The sequence below is a fragment of the Ictidomys tridecemlineatus genome, chromosome 2 (genome assembly GCF_052094955.1).
Source record: "Ictidomys tridecemlineatus isolate mIctTri1 chromosome 2, mIctTri1.hap1, whole genome shotgun sequence".
Classification (NCBI taxonomy): Eukaryota; Metazoa; Chordata; class Mammalia; order Rodentia; family Sciuridae; genus Ictidomys; species Ictidomys tridecemlineatus.
In genome coordinates, this window is record NC_135478.1 from 85,293,337 (window position 1) to 85,301,657 (window position 8,321).

The window sequence follows — 8,321 nt, forward strand, 5'->3', positions numbered from 1 at the left end:
CTTTTGACCTACCCGCCTCCTGGCTACCCAGATGCCCAGCTGGGTCCTCAGCTGCTGCATCCGTTGGAGAGGTCATAAATCAGAGGCATAGTGAGGCCTGGTCAGCTTGCTGATGAAATTAGAGTAACGAATGGGGAGTGGAGTGTTTAGATTAGTCTTGGCTCTGGAGCTGAAGGAGGAAGGCTGGCACTTAACTTCTTGATAAACTCGGCACCAACATATCCTGGGTCAGCAATTATGGTTTAAATGTTTCTTGGGAGGGGCTGAGGTGGAACATCCCTGAGCAGCTGTGGCCACCTGAGTAGCCCTACTATGACTGAGAGGTGGGTCAGATCTGAAAGACAGAGAGGGCCAGGTGCAGATGACATAAGGTACCTGCCAGTGCAGAGCCCTGCCCCCTCGAGTGCCCTGTGCACGAGCTGAGGTACTCTGCAGAGGTAAAGGGGTGAACTGGATGCAGACAGGGGAGACTTGGATTATAATCCAAGTCTGAGGATATCTGTCCCCTAGGGGGACACTCCAGAGCAAGGCTCATTTGAGCAATGCCACACTAGGCACAAATGAGCCAGGCCCCACATCGTTTCTGTGCTCCACCCTGGGCTGGGGTGATCTGAGAACCTCATGGTGACACTGCCAATGCTATGATAGGTCCCAAAGGTGCCATAGATGGGTGCAGTCCAACCAATGAATAGTGACTTTTTCTTTGAATAAAAGCCGGGACCTATGGGACTGCCACGTAGATATCTTCCTCCCTGCTCCAGAATCCAGGCTCACTGGAGAGTCTGATGCATACATATATGTCCACTTAACCTGCATGTCACTCTTGGGAATCTTCTCGGTCTGTTGCCTTGGCGGCAGGGCCTTTTCTGTGATCCTTGGGGCAGTCGGAGCAGAGGGGACTTGAATGTCCTATTCAATGCATGGGCCCATCCCCCTGTAGACTTCAGCAGAAGGGCTGGAAGCTGTGCATTCCCTCCAGTCCTCATGTCTCCAGGCGTCTGCATTGGATGAAGACCCAAAATCATGGGAGCAAGTGGTTTACCTGATGAGATTCCAGAAAGCAAGAGATAAAGGGAAGAGGCCATGGGGGTTGGAAGGCTGCCTTCAGGAATGTCCTACCCCCAGGGCTTCCAGGAGCATGAGGAGCACTGACTCGCCACAGGCACAGTGACAGAGAAGTTCAAATGCTAGAAATGGGCAGCAGGAGTGACTACAGGGAAGGGATAAGGGACATGGGGTGGGAGGTCAATGGGACAGCAGATAACTTTTAAAAAATGGTCTCCAGTTTCCCCAGTTCTCCCAAAGGCCCCACCCAATGACTCTCATCAACTTGCCTTGAAGTCACACCTTCCTGGGGCAGGATACTCTTTTATTGCAAACTCCCCAACTGATTGTTCTCAGGACCAAGCCCTTTGATGGTTTGATTGTCCCTAAATTTACACCAGGCTCCAGTAACTCCAGTAACAGGTAGAGAATGCAGAGAAAGGAGGAGGGATTGGGAAGGGAGCTGCCCGGGATCAAGGCAGAATGCTGAGAGACATAGCCGAGTCCGAATGACGTATGGCATTTTTGCTAGTATGGAGTGGTTGAGAGGTGACGCCACCAGGCCATTGGGATGATGATGGTTATTTTGAGCTGTGTATGTTAGACCCTGCTGTCCACCTCGGTCTGCTGCTTTGGAGTTCTCCCAGGGATTCCCGGAGAGTTCCCATTGGTTGGGGAAATGCTGGAGGAGGGATTTCCGGTTGGTGTGTGGTTCCTGGGGGAGCCATGTGGCATGCGGGAGAGTTCCCGGGGAGCATATGTGGAGTGTGCTGGTGGAGTTCAGAAATAAAGTTTGTTCCTGATTCAGTGGCTCGTGATTTGTGCCCAGCCAGACTGCGGCAGCAGGAGATTGCAGCTTCTAAATCTGCCCCACCAGACTTCCTCTGAAAACTTGCACATGAGGGAGCAGGTTCCACATCTCTGGCCCAGAAGGCCCATGTTAAGTGGATCAAGGTGGCCATCACCTGGGAAGCTCCAGAGCACATCTGCTCCCCCTGGTTAGTCAAAGAAGCTCCTTGATTCCTTGCCTAGCGGCCTAGTTCAAGAACAGAGTGGCTCTCAAGATGGACGCTGATGCAGTTTCATGGTAGGTTCTGAATTTCCCTGTTCATGCTAGGACCGGCTTAGCCAATGTAATGCTCTATGTCTGCTTTTGGAAGTTCCCAGACTGAGCTTGGGTACACGAAGTCCACTCACATCCTGTCTTCTTTCCCCACCCTCTTGCTTCCTGGGATGGACCTCTGGATTACAAGAGGCCGTTAATAACCGTGCTGAGCAGAGGGGCTTTATCCTGTTGGAAACAGATGGTCTGGATATTTCTTACCAAAACTCACATCCTGAGGACCTGCCACCCGAGGCTCTGGTGGAAGAGGGGGCCATTGGGAGGTGACTAGGCCCATGAGGGTGGGGTGCCCTCAGCCCTCCTGAAGGGACCGCTACACCCATGAAAGACCCCAGAGAGCTTCCTGGCCCCTCCCAGGGGGGACCCAGCAAGAAGGTCTGAACCAGGAAACAGGCCCTCACCAGACGCTGAGTCTGCTGCTACCTTGATCTTGACATTTAGAATAAGATTTGTGTAAGCCACACAGTGTGTGGCCTTTTGTCAGAGTAGCTCAAACAGACTTGGACAGGGACGACTTGATGGGTGGCCCAGAAGAAAGCTCTAGGATGGTTCTCCAGGCAAAGAGGAAGCCACAGGGTATCAAACCATTTTTCATGGGTCAGGTGGGGTGGGTGCCTCTGGGTGGGGATGTCTAGGGACTTCGGGGTTGTGTGTGCTTCTTGCATGCTATGTGATCGGAGAAAGACCTCAGGTTGACTTTGAGGCTATTAGCATGATGCTCATAGGGACAAGAACTGTCTGAAGGGACAGGTGGACTTGAGTGGGCTGGGAGGATGGGAGACATGCCTTGGATTCTAGTTACACACTTTCTAGCTTTGGCCTGGGTCAGTGGATACATGCTGAGGCCCTACTTCATATCAATGCCTCTCCTAAGCCAATTGCAAGAAGGCACTTGGCAAGAAAGCCCACTGGGCTCTGAGCTTAGTGTGTAGGACAGGAGGAATGTGGGCAGGTTCAGGGTGTTTGAGAGCTTACTGGACATGCTGATGGACAGGATGAGGAAAGAGGGAGACTTCATAAGGTGGTCATGTCAGATCTTGGTTTGGTCCCTAGGGAAATAAATGCAGAGACAGAGACAGGAAAGAGGCTTGTTGGAGACAATTCGCAGGGATCAGTTGGAGACAATTCCCAACTGTGTTGAGTGCTACCTCATCTTGGGAGATCAGCTGCAATGAGAGTGTTTAGACCACAGAAACTGTCAGATGCTATAACCTGAGCAGCTTGTTAAATGTTACTGGCATGTCACTGGTGTCTGCAAAAGAGATGGGTTCAGGAGGCAGACCTGGGCAGAGAGCCTCCACCCAGGAAGCAGACCTTAACTCGGGGTAGCTAAGAGCCGAGAGTGCCTATCTACGGAAGAGTCCTGCACCGGGCAGAAGTGCCCAACCATGTTCAGCCTGTGACTTGGGGCTGCCCAGGAAGAGCCCAGCTCAGCCTGAAAGCAGAGATCCACCCTAGAATCTCAGCTAATGGCATTTCTGTAGCTAAATAGAAAGATGATATCTTTTCTCTCTTCTTTTTTTTTTTTTTTGAAAAGAAATGGACCCAAGACATGTCTTGAAACATGTGTACACTGAGGGACAGGCTCAAGCTAATGCATTTCTCTGGCTTTCTTGTTTTCTGTGATAAGAAAACAAAATCGGCTCTTGCCAAATTTCCAGAAGGTGATACTTTGTTAACAGACTTATTCATGTGATATAACAGATCTTCTGAACTTGTTCTTATCTGACACTTTGTATATGACCAACATCCTTCCAACCACAGGGACCCATTAGCGACCATTCTACCCTGCTTCTGAGTTCAACATTTTTAGGATCTACATGTGAGATCCCTTTGGGAGGGGTCTGGGAGGTTCACCTGACTGCTCCCCAGCATGTGTGCTAAGAAAGGGATAACTGTACCCCAGTCTTCCTGCTCTCCATGGTGGGGGTATGAGGGGGAGGGGAATTCATGTCCTCCAAGGGGAGGAGAGAAGGCACAATCACTAGGATTTATAAGATGCCAGGTGTCAATCCCCATCTCCATGGCTTCCCCTCCTATCTAGACCAGGTCTGTTTTACTTCTGGCCTGTGCCAGATAGCCCGTGTCTCCCTTTCAACGGAGTTCAGCCCACAGGCAGGACCTCATCACTGCAAAGCCAGAGCAGGGTGGGCACCTGCCTTCTGAATTCCACCCCAAGCCCCTCGATCTCTGCCTTTAAACACAGTAAAGACCCTGCCCTATTTCCTTAGGGGAAGGAGGCACTCCTGACCGCAAGTCTAACAACCTCTTTCTCCTGACTTGCAAGTTTTCTCTGCTGGCCCTTCTGAAGGGTCAACCGGGGTAGTGTGAACAGTCAGCCCTCTGGACCTGCAGGTTTCGCATCTGTTGACTCAACCAGCCCCAGATCCAAACCATATAGGGGGAAAAGTACATAGGAACATACAGACTTCTTCTTGCAAGTGGCAATCAAATTAATAACTTACTTTATGCCTAACAAATTCTACATAATAAAGGAAGGGGAAATGTGGGATCTATGGAAACACTATCCCATTCCATGTAGGACTTGGGCCTCCATGAGGTCCAGGAAGTGCACATCCCTCCTCCCCAGAGATTAAGCCACAGCTGTAGAAGCACTATTGCCGTGTGCAAAGATAAATATGCTCAAAGATGGTCATGCACAGAAGGACTGTGGCAAAGTGTCCAGCAAGATGCGAGTGGCCAAATAGAATTCCTGAGACTGGGCAGGTGAGCATGCTCACCAAGGCTGAAGACACACAACCCCGTTCTGAGACATCTATGTAATAACTAATATTCTAATATGTAGAAAATGATCGTTTTTTTCCAAAACATCCAGATGTAAATGTTTGAAACAAACATACTGGATAATAGAGGAATAAACCCAGAGTGGTCATCTCCGGGGAGGGCCAAAGACTTTTCTTTATTCATATTTTAATTGTACAAACAGTGGAGGGAGGCTAGACGATGAACATCATCTTGCTGAATTCACAAATTCTCTCACCTGGTCCAGCACCGAGCGTGTCTGACTCATCCTCCTAGCTTGGCTATGGCCCCAAGTGAGTCAGATCAGGGCCTTTGCTAGGCATGGCCATGAGCCTGACCTGACACTAAATCTTCATGTCAGTCCCAAGAGAAGTAGCTGTCCCCAGCTGCAGAGGAGGAAATGAAGCTCAGCTGTTGAAGGTCACACGGACAGAGGCTTGTGGTTATCGGACCTACTATTTCAGCTCAAGCACCACAGGACTAAGCATGGAAAGCAGTACCTCACTCTCACTGCCTTATGGTGCAGGTACTGATTGTTTAGTGCACAGATGAGGAAACCAAGGTGTCTAGAGAAGATCTACAAGATACCCAGCCGGTGTACAGTGACGGTGGGGACTATTATTTCAGGTTACATTTCTGGATGACAAGACCCCAAGCTTTCAGATCCATGCTGAAAATCTCCTGCAGGAAGCCAGCAGGCTTCTCTGTATGCAGCATGCAGGGGGTTCCAGGGCCCTTGGCTGCTCTTGGGTGACTGCTAATGAAGACACGTCCATCCAGGAGGGCACTGCCTGGCCATCCTCCATGGTACCTCGGGTGTGTTCTGGAAGAACTTGGCCTGAGACCAGGGTGTGGATGCATGGGCTGTGTTGACAGACCATTCCCAGGACAAACAGGTAATGGAGGGAGAAGCCCAGCAGAGGGGTAACTTCAGAAAGTCCCAGGCTCAACTGGATTCTGGGGGGAGCTCTGGGATAGGAATCAGGCCCCTGGATTATCTGGTCTCCAGGCAAGGACTTGGACTGCTGTGGTCCCCATCAATTGGTCACTGCCTGGGGGTCAGCCCAGGACAACTTGAGGTTCCATATACGTCTATCATAAAGGAGTCCTGAGCAAACTTCAATATCCCACAGGCAATCTCCCAGAGGGTGCCCCTTCTCCTGGACACCATTGTCCTACCCTGGGACCCAGTAATCTCCTTATGAATCCAGCCTTCTGCTGTGTGAAATGAGGTGAGTGTGGAATACCATGATTTAAAAAATCAGAAGCTTTCCTTCCAGGAGCCTATGACAAGGAGTTCTTAAGTAAAAATAGAACTGGCAGCTTGCAGCTGCTGGATCCATTGATCCTTAATGTCCCTTTGGCCCATCTCCAGAACTCCACCCTAGGAAGACAGGTGTTATCACAGCACGTACTCGATGTGGACAAGGGTGTTGATTGTAGCGCATTTCATAACATCAGGAAAGCACTTCCTGCTTGTCCCTCCATGAGCAAATCGTTGGGGAACAATGGCCCGTTCGAGGTGTGGAATAGCATGCAACTGTTAAAAAGAACGAGGTCACCTGAAAGCATTCAAGACCTGGTAACAAAAAACACTGCAGCATTGATGCCGTACAAACCAGTTTTTGAAAAGGATAGATACTGTGTGTGCATGTTGGTACAGTCTGGGGGAGAATGGGGGGGCTAACAGGAGGTCATAACCTTCTGTATTTTCTTTAAAGACAGACCTTCACGGGATGGGGTTGTGGCTCAGTGGTAGAGCTCTTGCCTAGCATGCATGAGGCACTGGGTTCGATCCCCAGCACCACATAAAAGTAAAGGTATTGTGTCCTGTTGAGGGCCACAGATGAGTCGGGATGACGCATGACACTTTTGCCAGAAGTAGTGGTTGAGAGGTGATGACAGCGAACCATTAAGATGATGACTTTGAGTTCTCCCGGAGTTCCCTTTGAGTTCTGGTTGAGCTCTCACGGGGACTCCTGAAGAGTTCTGTTTGTTGGTGAAGTTCATGTGGTGTGCCTGGAAGGGCGTGTGGGTGGCATTCCCATGAGTTTGGAAATAAAGTTTGTTCCTGCTTGAGTGGCTCGTGATTTGTGCCCAGCCAGATGGCGGCACTGTCCATCTCCAAATAAATATATTAAAGACCTTCACAGCTATTCCAGGTTATAAAACTAAGATCTTGAAAAGCGGCTGAGCAGAGCACAAGGTGGGGAGGGGGCACCTCCTCCCTGACTCTTCTACCCCATTCTCCCAGGGGGGAGTGGCCGGCTTCAGGGCATCACCCCCTCCACCTCTCTCTGCTCCAGGCCCCGCCCCAGGCTGTCCCAGCAGGTCCTCCTGGGACATCTCATGTTGACATGGCCCATGCTACCCAGCCCACCAGCGCTCAGCAGGCCTGCTGCCCCGGCCCTGACACCAGCTCTCCCAGAGGTTGAAAGGCCACAGTGAGATAACCCAGCTCCAGCCACCCACCCCCAGAGGATGGGAGAGGCAGAGGAGCCCTGGGCTGACTGTTCAGGGGCTCTGACGACAGTCCCCAGGTACTGAGCACTGGGTACGTGCCAGGCACCATGCTCGGCCCTTTACCACGAACCTCGCAACGAAGAACAGGGACACTGGCACCAGCCCCTGGTGTCTCTGGGCTTGGCCTGATGTCTGTGAGGTGGGCAAAATGGCACCTGCATCGCAGGCTTGGAGAAGGGATTAAGTTTACATGTGTGTGCTGTACCTTCCACCTCCTACCTGCAGGTTACCTACTACACACGCTCTTTTCTGTGTGTCTACACCTGCATGTGGGGACCCAGCCAGTCCTTATTAAGCGCTTTTGTTAATTTTCCTTTAGCATAGTAGGTAAGAGCTCTGCGGATGAGCTCCCACAATAATAAGGAAGTCCGGCCACCATGGTTGACAGGCGGGGCAAGTTGTCACCCACTGAAACTCTTGCAGACCTGGGGTCTGACAGCTGCAAAACTCAGTGCAACTTGATGAATTTCTCCAACGGGACGAGAGCAGGGGCTAGGCCTGCTGCAGGGCTGGTACTTGGTCCTCCGAAAGGGAGTGCAAGGACCTGGGTCCATTTGCTGCCCAGGTGCGAGGGCACCCTTTCTATGCTATGGCACCTTACATGGTCTCTGTGAATAGCTGCTGTGGGACATGTGACCACAGCAGCCCCGCTCACGACCTACACTGCTGGGGACATTGGGAAATGAGCTGAGGTTGGCCAAGGGTGTGTAGGAGATCAACTTCTGGGCCTAAAGAGCTTCATTTATCTCCTGTGGAGTGGAGGCCTTCATAGAGTGTCACCTTGCCATAATGAAAATATGACTTAAAATGCCACCGACTGAGGGTGCTGACTGGGCACTTTATAGGTGCCATCTCATCTGACCCCCTA

The 8,321-nt window shown here is 51.1% G+C and overlaps 1 non-coding gene across 1 annotated transcript; it reads left to right on the top strand.

The window, feature by feature from the left end:
- The first annotated feature begins 6,667 nt into the window (after positions 1–6,667).
- On the top strand, positions 6,668–6,740 carry Trnaa-agc (transfer RNA alanine (anticodon AGC)). Its single transcript has one exon. It is a non-coding gene; the product is annotated as a tRNA-Ala (tRNA).
- Positions 6,741–8,321: the final 1,581 nt, after the last annotated feature.